The sequence below is a fragment of the Gracilinanus agilis genome, chromosome 2 (assembly GCF_016433145.1).
Source record: "Gracilinanus agilis isolate LMUSP501 chromosome 2, AgileGrace, whole genome shotgun sequence".
In the NCBI taxonomy this organism is placed as follows: domain Eukaryota; kingdom Metazoa; phylum Chordata; class Mammalia; order Didelphimorphia; family Didelphidae; genus Gracilinanus; species Gracilinanus agilis.
This window is the reverse complement of record NC_058131.1, coordinates 9,605,880-9,619,189: the sequence shown is the minus strand read 5'-3', so window position 1 is coordinate 9,619,189 and position 13,310 is coordinate 9,605,880. Positions and strand designations below refer to the sequence as shown.

At 38.5% G+C, this 13,310-nt stretch overlaps 1 pseudogene; it reads left to right on the top strand.

The window, feature by feature from the left end:
- The first annotated feature begins 2,509 nt into the window (after window positions 1–2,509).
- Window positions 2,510–6,813, top strand: LOC123233071 (annotated as a pseudogene).
- Window positions 6,814–13,310: the final 6,497 nt, after the last annotated feature.

The following is a 13,310-nucleotide window of genomic DNA, read 5'->3' as shown; positions in this document are numbered from 1 at the left end:
CCTGTTCTCTTCCTTTGACTTGCTTGAAGCTTTGAACTTCTCTTTTTAGGGAGTTATTTTCTTGCTTGAGATTGTCATTCCTTTTTTAAAGAGTTATTTTCTTCAGTGAATTTTTTTTCTAAGATGTTGGTCCTTTCTCTCATTTTCTTTTGCAAATTTTCTTCCACTTCTCATTATTTTTTTTATCCTATTTTGGAGATCTTCCAGTAATTTATTTTAGGCCAGACATCCTTTCGCATTTCACACATTTCAACTTTTTTAAGCTTTATCCCCTGTTTTAGAATCAATACTAAGGGAGTTGCATGCTGGGAGCTTATATGGTGAAATAAAGGATGCTTCATTCCCCCAATCCCTCCAGCCCTAGAGACAGGAGGTCCTAGGTCCAAATCTGGCCTCAGACACTTCCCAGCTATGTGACTCTGGGCAAGTCACTTGATCCCCATTGCCCACCCTTACCACTCTTCCACCAAAGAGCCAATACACAGAAGTTAAGGTTTAAAAAAACAAAGGAAAGCTGGAGAAACACATCCCAGTGGGATAAGATGAGAAAGTAGCCCAGGTAGCACAGCCTCTGTGAGAACCAGCAGGACTTGGGCAAGAGGCAAAACCTGAGACCCTCAGCAAAGCTCTGGGCCATTGAATAGCTGATATTTGTCACATAGCTCACCCCTCACCCTGAGGCCTATACCCTCAAACCCCACTAACTACCTCCCCCCACCTCACCTATGCACAAAACATTTCCTACAAAATCACTGATGTATGCATTTCTTTGGGATTCTAAGTATAGGCTATCTCACATGTTGATTTATTATCCTATAGAATCTTTGTCTACAGTTTGATGAGGTATGCAGAATGCATTATAACCTTAAAGCCACTCTGTTTAATCATTTACCTTTTACTATGTATGTGGAAGCATGTACAAAATCCTTGGCTTGTATTGCTCTCCCTACAAAGTAGAAGCTACTTTCAATAAATCTTGCCTTGATAGCTACCAGTTTTCTTGGTCCTCCTGATCCCCATTATATTTGCATCACCCTTCTTATCACCTTTTGAGGACCCCTGATTCACTGTCAAGCTGGGCTTGACAAACTTGGAGCAGCCCAATATGCAATGAATACACCAAGTCACTCTACACAGAAATAAAAGACATAGAAGGTAGAAAATCTACAAATTCTCACATAGCAATGGAGCCCTAATACTTTAAGGGAGCAGAGAGAGGGACTGGCTCAATTTCAAGAAACTACACAATCCCATGTGACAGCAGAATTTCTGAGGCAACAGAGCCCAAAACAAGGGACCTACCCAGCCCAAGCCACTTGGCAGGGGAAGGGGAGCAGCAGAGCAGGGCCCACCTTAGCCCTCAAAACAAAAGGGGAGCTGATAACACAGGGTACTGAACGTAACTGGACAAAACAGCAGCAAATCTTTCCAGAGTAAGCCAGAAGGGCTACCTCCTTGACAGACACTCTGTGAGAAACAAAGGCAGCTGAGTCTATGCCAAGTACGAAATAAGAGTACTCTGCAACCTTGGAGCAGTGAGCTCTCTATCCCAAGAACAGAGAAGAAGCAAAACAGATAGATAAGGTAATAGAAGAGAGAAAATCAACTAGAAAAATGAGCAAGACAAAAAAAGAAAAAATATATGATCTTAGAAAGGTATGTTAGTGACAGGGAAGACCAAAATACTAACTCAAAAGAGGACAACAATGCCAAAAAAATTAAAGTGTCAAAGAAAAGTGTGAAAGGATATCTGCCCCAAAAGAACCTTTAGAAGAAATTCAAAAACCAGTTAATAAGAATTGACAGAAAAACTCATTTGCTAGGGGGGAAATCCTACTAAAGAAATCAACTCCCTAAAAAACAGAGTAGGTCAAAAAGAAAGAGAGGCAGAAAAATACACTGAAGAAAACAATCTCTGAGAAATATAATGGATCTAATGGAAATGGAGGCAAAAAAACCTGGAAGAAAAGCCAATCCTTTAAACAGTAGGACTGGCCAAATGGAAAAGAAAATACAAAAACTCAAGGGAGAAAATAATTCTCTAAAAATTAGAATTATACAAATAGAAGCTAATGAAACCATAAGATATCAGGAAATGATAAGATAAAATTTTAAAAATTGAAAAGGTAAAAGAAAATCTAAAATACTTTCCTAGGAAAATGACCAACCTGGCAAATAGATCCAGGAGAAATTATCTAAGAATCATCAGAATGTCTGAAAACATAATCAAAAAAAGAGCCTGGGCACCATATTAAAAGAAATCATCATTGAAAACTGCCCTGATATCCTCAAAAAAGAGAGAAAACTAGAAATTGAGAGAATCCACTGATCAACTCCTGAAAGAGACCCCAAAATAAAATACCCCAGGTCTATTAGATCCAAATTTCAGAACTCCCAGGCCAAGAAAAAAGTGCTATAAGCAGCCAGGAGGAAACAATTCAAATATTGTGGAGTCATAAGTCATAATTACACATGACCTATTAGTTTATACATTAAAAGACCAGAAGGCATGGAATATGATATTACAAAAGGCAAAGGCTCTAGGACTACAACCAAGAATTACGTATGCAGCAAAAGTGAGCATAATTCTCTAAGGAAAAACATAGATGTTTAATGAAATTGAAGAATTTCAGATTTTCCTGAAAAACCAAAAGACCAGAGCAAAAAAGAAAATGATTACCAAATTCAACACTAAAGAGAAGTATAAAAAGGTAGAGTGAAAACTTAAGGGTTTTGATAAGGTTGAATTGAATCTTTTCATACCTGGGAAGGTGATAATTGAGAAAATTAAGATATCTATGATACTTGAGAAAGATATGGCACTAGAACTTCAGAAAATTGGATATGATAGACCTCTGAAGAAAACTGAATGGGAATATAAAGGAATACACTTTTTTTTCCTCAGCAGCATATTGTACCTTCACAAAAATTGACCACATTGGGAGGGGAGGAGATTCACATCCAAATGTAGAAAATCAGAAATATTAAGTGCATATTTTTCATACCATATTACAATAAAAATTATACTCAACAAAAAGCAGCTGAAACCCTAAAAATTAATTGTAAATTAAATAATCTTATCCTAAAGAAGAAATGGGTCAAAGAACAAATCTTGGAAACAATGATTTCATTAAAGAAAATGTCAATAAGGAAGCAACATATCAAGATTTATGGGAGGCAGTCAAAGTACTACTTAGGAAATACATATCTATCTATAAATCCCTACATCAAAGGATTAGAGAAAGAAAATCAATGAACTGGGCAACCAACTAAAATAACTAGGAAAAAGATGAATAAAAATCTCCAATTAAACACCAAATTGGAAATCTTGAAGATCAAGGGAGATATTAATAAAATGGAAAGTAAGAAAGCCAATGAACTAATAAAACAATAAATTGGTCTTATGAAAAATAAAATAAAATACATGAGCCATGAGTTAACTTGATTTTAAAAAGAAAAGGCAAAAATGCAATGATCCAAGACAGTCCTGAGGAACTTAGGAGAAAGAACCCTAACCACATCCACAGAAAGAATTGTGGGAGGATAATTGCAAAAGAAAAACATAGGATCAATCACATGTTTCGATAGGGATATGATTGGGTTTGGGGCATTAAAAGATCACTCTATTGCAAATATGAATAACATGTGTAAAGGGGGGCAGTAATGTAAGGGGTTAAAATTAAACAGTTAGAATACGTTATTTAAGAGAATGGTCTCCAAGAATTAATTTCTCAATTCCAAAATGATTTTTATGGTAATTTATTTGCAAAAGGAGAAAGAGTGACAGTAAGAAAATCAGAGAGAGGATAGGGTAAGATATCTAACCAACATAATAAGTATTTTGCTCTGCCCCTGGCTCAACCCAGGCAGGGCTAATTAGTCCTCAGATGGAGTGGTCTAAGCCTTGAGCAGAGTGCCCAGTGATGAATAAAGCAAGGGCTTCAGCCATGAAATCTCTCCCAAGAGGAGAGGCCTCTCCTGAGGCTAGTCCCTTCAGAAAATCTGGGAAGGAGTCAGTCTTTTTTGCTCACCCATGAGGTAGTTCAAAGGGAAAGATTTAAGAACAGTCTCACCAAATCCAGGGTCTCAGGTCTATGAAGCAGATTCTTCATCAGCTTCCAACTTGAACTCAGAACTCCAAAGCACAAAGAGGCCCCCCACAGGAAGTTGTAATTCCTTTCTAAAGGTGCTTTTTTGCATCACTTCCTGTACCTTCCTCCACTTTTACATGGATCAATGATATTCTATAGTTTTGCTTAGGACTGCCCAGGGGGACAGTGAGTGGTGTCTGGTTCGTCACCCACTTTCACACACATGGGTCACAGACCTCCCCCACTCAAGTGTAAGTGGAGTATATACACGCTTCTGGTGATTAAATCTAAAAATGGTCAGGGGAGAGTTAATCCCATTTTCACACATGGAAATAGGTTCTGAAAAATGATACATGTATAACCTAGTGGAATTCCTTGTCAATTATGGGAGGGGGAAAGGAAGAGGGGTGGGAAAAATCATGAATCATGTAACCATGGAAAAATATTCTAAATAAATTTTTAAAAAACTACCAGTATCAAAAATGAAATAGGTGAAATCATAACTAATGAGGAAGAAATTAAATCAATTATTGGAAGTTATTTTGCCCAACTATATACCAATAAATCTTACATCTGAGTGAAATCTATAAATATTTACAAAAATGTAAACTGCTGGGGGCAGCTGGGTAGCTCAGTGGAGTGAGAGTCGGGCCTGGAGACAGGAGGTCCTAGGTTCAAACCCGGCCTCGGCCACTTCCAAGCTGTGTGACCCTGGGCAAGTCACTTGACCCCCATTGCCCACCCTTACCAATCTTCCACCTATGAAACAATACACCGAAGTACAAGGGTTTAAAAAAATGTAAACTGCTTAGGTTAACAAAAGAGAAAATATGGGGTAAACGACCTCAGCATGGCAGTCTTCGATAAATCCAAAGAACCCAACTTTTGGGAAAAAACTCACTATTTGACAAAAACTGCTGGGAAAATTGGAAAACAATATGGGAGAGATTGGGCCTGGATCAACATCTCACTCCCTATATACCAAGATAAACTCAGAATGGGTGAATGACTTGAATATAAAGAAGGAAACTATAAGTAAATTAGGTGAGCACAGAAGAGTATACTTGTCAGATCTATGGGAAAGGAAAGATTTTAAAACCAAGCAAGAGTTAGAAAAAAATCACAAAATGTAAAATAAATAATTTTGACTACATTAAACTAAAAAGGTTTTGTACAGACAAAACCAATGCTACCAAAATTAGAAGGGAAGCAACAAATTGGGGGGGGAAACTTTATAACAAAAAACTCAGATAAAGATCTAATTACTCAAATATAAAAGGAGCTAAATCAATTGTACAAAAAAAATCAAGCCATCCCCCAATCGATAAGTGGGCAAGGGAAATGAATAGGCAATTTTTAGATAAAGAAATCAAAACTATCAATAAGCACATGAGAGGGGGCAGCTGGGTAGCTCAGTCGATTCAGAGCTAGGCCTAGAGACAGGAGGTCCTGGGTTCAAATCTGGTCTCAGACACTTCCCCAGCTGTGTGTCCCTGGGCAAATCACTTGACCCCCATTGCCTACCCTTACCACTCTTCTGCCTTGGAGCCAATACACAGTATTGGCTCCAAGACAGAAGATAAGGGTTTAAAAAAAAATAAGCACATGAGAAAGTGTTCTAAAACTCTAATAATTAGAGAAATGCAAATCAAAACAACTCTGAGGTATCACCTCACAACTAGCAGGTTGGCTAAAATGACAACAGGAGAGAGTAATGAATGTTGGAGGGGATGTGGCAAAATTGGGACACTAATGCATTGCTGGTGTAGTTGTGAATTGATCCAACCATTCTCAATGGCAATTTGGAACTATGCTCAAAGGTCTTTAAAAGACTATCTGCACCCCTGTGTGGCCATAGAGGTCTTGGGCCAGCTCCATGGTCAGAGCTGCCAAGGTGTAGGGGTAGCCCCGGAGACTGTCGCGCAGCTGCTGCTGGGCCTGCTGCTGCTGCAGGCCACGGCCCTGCTGGGCAAAGCAGCAGAGGAACCAGCCGAACATCAGTGGCCCCGGGCCCCCGATGGCAAGTGCCACTTCTACGCTGGGGGCCAAGTGTACCCCGGGGAGGCGTCCCGAGTACTGGTCACGGACCACTCTCTGCACCTCAGCAAGGCCAAGATTTCTAAGTCAGATGCTTATTGGGAAGGAACAGCTGTGATAAATGGAGAATTTAAAGAACTCAAATTAACTGATTATACAGGAAAATATTTGGTTTTCTTCTTCTATCCTCTTGACTTCACTTTTGTGTGTCCAACTGAAATTATCGCTTTTGGTGACCGAATTGAAGAATTCAGAGCTATAAATACTGAAGTGGTTGCATGCTCAGTCGATTCACAGTTTACTCATTTAGCATGAATTAATACCCCTCGGAAACAAGGAGGCCTAGGGCCAATGAAAATTCCACTTCTTTCAGATTTGACACACCAAATTGCAAAGGATTATGGAGTTTATCTGGAGGATTCAGGCCATACTCTTAGAGGTCTTTTCATTATTGATGATAAAGGAATCCTCTGACAGATTACAATGAATGACTTTCCCATTGGCTGATGAAACTCTGCGTTTAGTCCAAGCATTCCAATACACTGACAAACATGGAGAAATCTGCCCTGCTGGTTGGAAACCTGGTAGTGAAACAATAATTCCAGATCCAGCTGGAAAACTGAAGTATTTTGATAAACAAAATTGAAATGTTTGCTCAGGTCATGTCTAGCCCAAAGGATACAAATAAAATTTTAGTGGTTTTGATACCAAAAAAAAAAAAAGACTATCTGCCTTTTGATCCAGCCATAGCACTACTTGGTTTATACCCAAAAGAGATAATAAGGAAAAAGACTTGTACAAAAATATTTATAGCCGAGCTCTTTGTGGTGGCAAAAAATTGAAAAATGAGAGAATGTCCTTCCATTGGGGAATGGCTGAATAAATTGTGGTATCTGTTGGTGATGGAATGCTATTGTGCTCAAAGGAATAAAGGGGGGATGGCTGAATAAATTGTGGTATCTGTTGGTGATGGAATGCTATTGTGCTCAAAGGAATAAAGAACTGGAGGAATTCCATGTGAACTGGATGCAGAGTGAAAGGAGCAGAACCAGGAGAACATTGTACACAGAGACTGATACACTGTGGTACAATCGAACATAACAGACTTCTCTACTAGCAGCAATGCAAGGATCCAGAGCAAGGCTGAGGGACTTATAAGAAAGAAAACTAGCCACATTCAGAGGAAGAACTGTGGGAGGAGAAATACAGAACAAAAACAACTGCTTGAATACATGGGCCGATGGGGATATTATTTGGGATATAGATGCTAAACAATCACCCTAGTGCAAATATCAATAATCTGGAAATAGATCTTGATCAATGATACATGTAAAACCCAGTGGAATTGGGCGTCAGCTAAGGGAGGTTGGGGGGGCTTGGGGGAGAGGGGAAGAAAATGAAATATGTAACTATGGGAAAATATTCAAAATAAAAACTTTTTTAAAAAAAGAAAAATAGAATACTTAATCCCCAAAATGGAAAAAGAAATTGAATAACCATCAAAGAACTCCCTAAGAAAAAGGAGCAGGAACAGATGGATTCACAAGTGAATTCTACCAAACATTCAAAGAACAATGAATTCCAATGCTACATAAACTATTTAGAAAAATAGAAGTAATTCTTCCAAATTCTTTTTATGAAACAAATATTCTATTGATACCTGAACCAGAAAGTTAAAAAAAGAGAAATAAAACTATAGACCAATGAACATTGATGTAAAAAAATTTAAACAAAATACTACCAAAGAAATTACAACATTATATCACAAAAATCATGTACCACAATCAGATGGGTTTTATACCAGAAATGTAGGAGTCAATATTAGGAAAACCATCAGCTTAATTGATCATATCAGTAACAAAATCAACAGAAAACACATAATTATTTCAATAGAAAAGAAAAAGTATTTAACAAAACACAACACCCATTCCTTATAGAACCATTAGAAAACATTGGAATAAATGGAACCTTCCTTAATGTGATGACATCTATCTAAAACCATAAGCAAGCATTATCTGTAATAGGGATAAACTAAAACTCTTCCCAATAAGATTGGGGTAAAGCAAGGATTGATTGCCCATTATCTTCACAATTATTTAAAATTATACTGGAAATGTTCACTATAACAATAAGAGCAGAAAAATATATTGAAGGAATTTGGCTATGAAGAAAGAAAGTTACTGTTCTTTGCAGATGATATAATGGCACACCTACAGGATCCACCAAAAAAACTAATTGAAATCATTAACAATTTTGGCAAAGCCACCAGATTCAAAATAAACCTATATAAATCATTGGTATTTCTATTTAATACCAACAAAATCCAACATCAAGAGATAGAAAAGAAAATTGCACTCAAAATAACTATAGACAAGATAAAATACCTGAGGGCCTACCTGCCAAAACAAACCCAGCAACTATATGAACATAGTTACAAAACATTTTTCACACAAATAAAGTCAGGCCTAAACACTGCAGAAATGTTAATTGCTCATGGATAGGCTAAACCAAGATAGTGAAAATGACCATCCTTCCTAAATCAATTTACCTATTCAGTGCCATGCCAGTCAAAAGTCTGAAAAAAAATATTTCATAAAACTAAATAAAAGACAACAAAGGCCATCTGGAAGAACAAAAGATGAAGAATATCAGGGAAATTAATGGAAAAAATAAGGAAGGAAAGAGGCTGGACTATATCAGATATAGCTATATTATAAAGTAGTAATCATCAAAATAGGCTGGTACTGACTAAGAAATGGAGTGATGGATCAACAAAAGAGATTAGGTAATTAACACATGACAGTTAATGTCCATCGTAATTTAGTGTTCAATAAAAGAACTCATTATCTGATGAAAACTGGAAAACAATAATATGTCATGGATTAGGCATGGACTCACATCTATACCATACACCAGAATAAAGCCAAAACGGATATTTGATCTAGAGATAAAGGGTGACACCATAGACAAATTAAGGGAACATGGAAAAGTTAGGATAAGGGAAAAGTGTATGACCAAAAAGATATAGATATAACACTATAAAAAATGAAATAGATAGTTTTGATTCCATTAAATTAAAAAGGTTTTATATAAATAAAACCAACACAACCAAGATTAGAAAGGAAACAACAGATTGGGGGGGGGGGAGGATTTAAAGCAAGTATCTCTGACAAAATCCTCATTTCTAAAATATATGGAAAATTGAGTCAAATTTATAACAATACAAAACATTCCCAAATTTAAAAAAATGATCAAAGGAAATGAAGAGGTAGTTCTCAGAGGAAGAGATTAAATGTATCCATAGTTATATGAAAAGAAATGCTTCAAATCACTATTGATTAGAGAAATAAAATTAAAACAACTCTGAGATTACACACCTATCAGACTGGCTAGCATGACCAATGAGATAAATGATAAATGTCTGAGGGGATGTGAGAAAACTGAGACACTAACATACCATTGGAAGAACTGCAAACCATTTTGGAGAGCAATATGGAACCAGACTCAAAGGACCACAAAACTACATATCCTTTGATGCAGAAATGCTACTACTGACTCTGTATCCCAAAGAGATCAGAGACAAGGAGAGAGGAGCTACCTGAACCAAAATATTTTTAGGAGCTTTTTTTATAGTGGCAAAGAACTGGACATTGAGAGGTTGACCATTATTTAGGAAATGGATGGACTCCTTGTGGTATATGGTTATAATGGAATACTATTGTGCCATAAGATGTGATGAACATGATAAGTTCCGGAAAACCTGGAAAGACTAATAGGATCTGCTATAATGTGAAGTGAGAAGAACCAGGAGAACAGGGTACACAACAACAGAAACATTTTATGATGATCAGCCTGAAGGAATAAACCATTATCAGCAAAGCAAGTCTCCAAGATAACTCATGAAAAAGATATCCACAGCCTAAGAAGGAACTCTTGGAGTCTGAGTGCAGATCAAAGCAGGCCACCTTCCACTATACTTCCTTCATGATATTTCTATTATATGTGTGTATCTTCTATCATGACATGAGCAATATGGAAATAAATATGACATGAAAGTATCAACTATTTACCCCCTTAGGGGGCAATGAAAAGTAGCAAGGGAGAAAATATAAATGCTAAACTGTAAAAAAAGAAAAATGTCAAAAATTGGTTTGGGTTTTTTTTTTTTTTGGTATTTTTGTAAATTGTAACCAATTTTTTTTAATTGGGAAAAATAGTTACCTTCCATCTTAAAAAAAAAAAAAAGGAATAAATATTAAGTAAGAATTCCAAGGCAGAAAAATAGTAAGGGTTGGGCAACTGGAGCTAAGCGACACTACAGGGTCACCCAACCGAGAAATACCTGAGGGCACGTTTGAACTCAGTACTTCCCATCTCTAGGGCTGGCTCTGTATTCTCTGAGCCACCAAGCTGCCCCTCGCTCTTCCATTTTTGTGTTACTGTCTTCTTCTGAAGCTGCATTTCCGGCTTCGGTGTTGCTAAAATCGTCTTACAAGGTCAGGCTATTTCTTTGTCTTTCGCTCATTTTAAGGAGCTTTTTTTGGAGACCTTCCGCGTAGGTGGAAGCTCAGCTCCATTGCTGAGGTAGCGGGGAAGGTCCGGAACTTGTACTGTGGTTGATTTTGGTGCCTGAGGTCAGCTCTGCTGCCTCTTGGGTCAAATGGAGTGAGACTAGTCTGACTGGCAGTTCTACCCAGATGCCACTTGGGCTGCATGGTACTGGGCTCTGTCCCCTCCCCCTGAGGCTAGACTCTGTAGGGCTGTGCCCCTCCCCTTTGGGCTCTGCTACAGCCTCACTGTGCCGGGCCACATTCTTGTCCGGTCGGTTTCTGCTCTCCCTCACTGAGGCTGCGCTGATTCCCTGCCGCTTGCCCTGGATCATCATGCCAGAGCTCCTCCCTACTGCCCTGGGCCACAGTCCTGCCTCCTAGCCTAGCACCAGGCCACCTTGCGGTCCCTTAGTCTATGCTGTCCAGGAGGAAGCACAGCTTCACTCCGTCTCCTCTTGTCACTGTTCCTGGATTCCTTTTGAGGCGAAAGTCTGAGGTGAGCTCGGAGCGCTCCTTATTCCACCATCCTGACTCCTAGAAGTCAGAGTCTTCCCCACATTAACTCCAGAGGCTTAAGCTAAAAGCGCCATCAGTTAACAAGCAGGAAAACAATTGGACTTTCTGCCTTCAACGGAGATCTTTTTGTTGACTGAAGCCAGTCACATTTCCATGACAATGCTGCCCCCTGGTGTCTAGCAGTGAGTAATGCAAGCAGAATGGATAGAGCATCATCCTGTGAATTTGTTTTAAATGGGGCAGAAGTGGAACTTGGGGATCATTTTATCCTCCTGATCAATCAATGCCCGTTGCAACCACTTGAGAGAGAAGGAAGCTGGCCTTACTAGGAGAAGTGACTTGCCCAAGAACAAACTTGTATTTTGGAATAGAGCTAGGATTAGGACTCAGCTTTAAAAGCAAATCATTTCAAAGTACCATTTCAAAATAACAAGTAATTATTAAACCTACCATGTGCCATTCACTGTGGCAAGTGGTGGGAATACACAGACCAGTGAAGTAGTTCTTATTCCTCAAGGGTAGAAGATTCAAAGAGGCAAACTTAAGCTCAAGTTATAAGTTATAATCGGATAGACTGTTAGACCTGGAGTTCATATCCTGTCTTAGATACCTACTAGTCACTAGGATCCTGGACTAGTCATTAAACCACTGTCTGCCTCAGTTTATTCATTTGTAAAATGGATAATAATGGTATCTATCTCCCAGACTTGTTGTGACAATCAAATGAGCTAATATTTATAAAGCACTTTGTAAAGCTTATGAGCACCCTGATGTGAAAGGGAATTTCTTTATCTTAAGTACTTTGGAGTGCCCCACCCATTTAACTCAATCAGTCAGGAACTTGTGAATCCTTTTTTTTTTTTTAACTCTTACCTTCTGTCTTGGAGTCAATACTATGTATTGGCTCCAATGCAGAAGAGTGGTAAGGGTAGGCAATGTGGGTCAAGTGACTTGCCCAGGGTCACACAGCTGGGAAGTGTCTGAGGCTGGATTTGAACCCAGGACCTCCCATCTCTAGGCATGGCACTCAATCCACTGAGCTACCCAGCTGCCCCCGTGAATCCTTTTGATAAGAGTTCACACCCTCAGAGGATGGGAGGTGGATCCCACAGACAAATCCCCCTGGGCAGTGCTAGGCAATTTGGGAGGCTGTGATTGGTGCCCAAGAAGTGTGAGAAAGACAGGAAGGCAAGACCAAAAAGAACTCATTCATTCCTTGGCTCTTCAACAAGGAGACTCTCCTGGGTAAGGAGGATTCTGCATGATTCTGAGCTGGAGGCTTTCTGAGTGGATGACTGGAACTAAAGGAAGAAGCTTACACTGGTGAGACCCATATTGAAGAGATTATCAGACTGCCACATGGAGATTGGGACCTGAGGGAGCTTTTGTTGAAGTTGAGCGAATTTCTTCAGATCAGCAATTATAGGGTACTTAGCTAGGATATTTAGCTAGGAAATATTTTCTACTTCCCTCTTACATTTCCCTCTTTTGCTCTATTTATATTATATTAAATTATTAAGAGCTACTAACAAGTTTTTTTTTTTACTTAAGAAGGTAATTATTTTTATAGGCAGTGACCACAATCTCACTTTTATAACTCTTATAAAGAGTCAAACCTAATTTTAAATATTACAATGGGAATACTAGTTGTTATTCTTGTAATAACCTCATCTCAGCACCATCATCATCCTCCTCATTGATCACCACTATTCATGAATGGAATGGGAGGCCTCCAGAAATGGTGGATTCCCCTCCCTAGAGAATTTCAAATGAAAACTGCTGCTTTTGTTACAGTGGGGATGCTTTTTGTAGATATGATTTGCATTCAATCATAGAAATTCAAAATTGGAAGGGCAATTCAGCAGCTATCCAGCCCAATCATGCATGACAAGAATTCCTCTGTAACAGAATTTAGAAGTAGCCAACTAGCATCTGCTTGAAGATCTCTGAGGAAGGAAACCCCATCACCTCTTCAGGTAGTTCATTTCACTCTGGAATGATTTTAATTAATAGGAAGATTTTTTAAATTGTTTTTCAATAGGTTTTTTTCTTACTTTATATATCTTGGTACTTTTACATAAACACTTGTGTATCTCAAGTCAAATTGAAGAGGAAT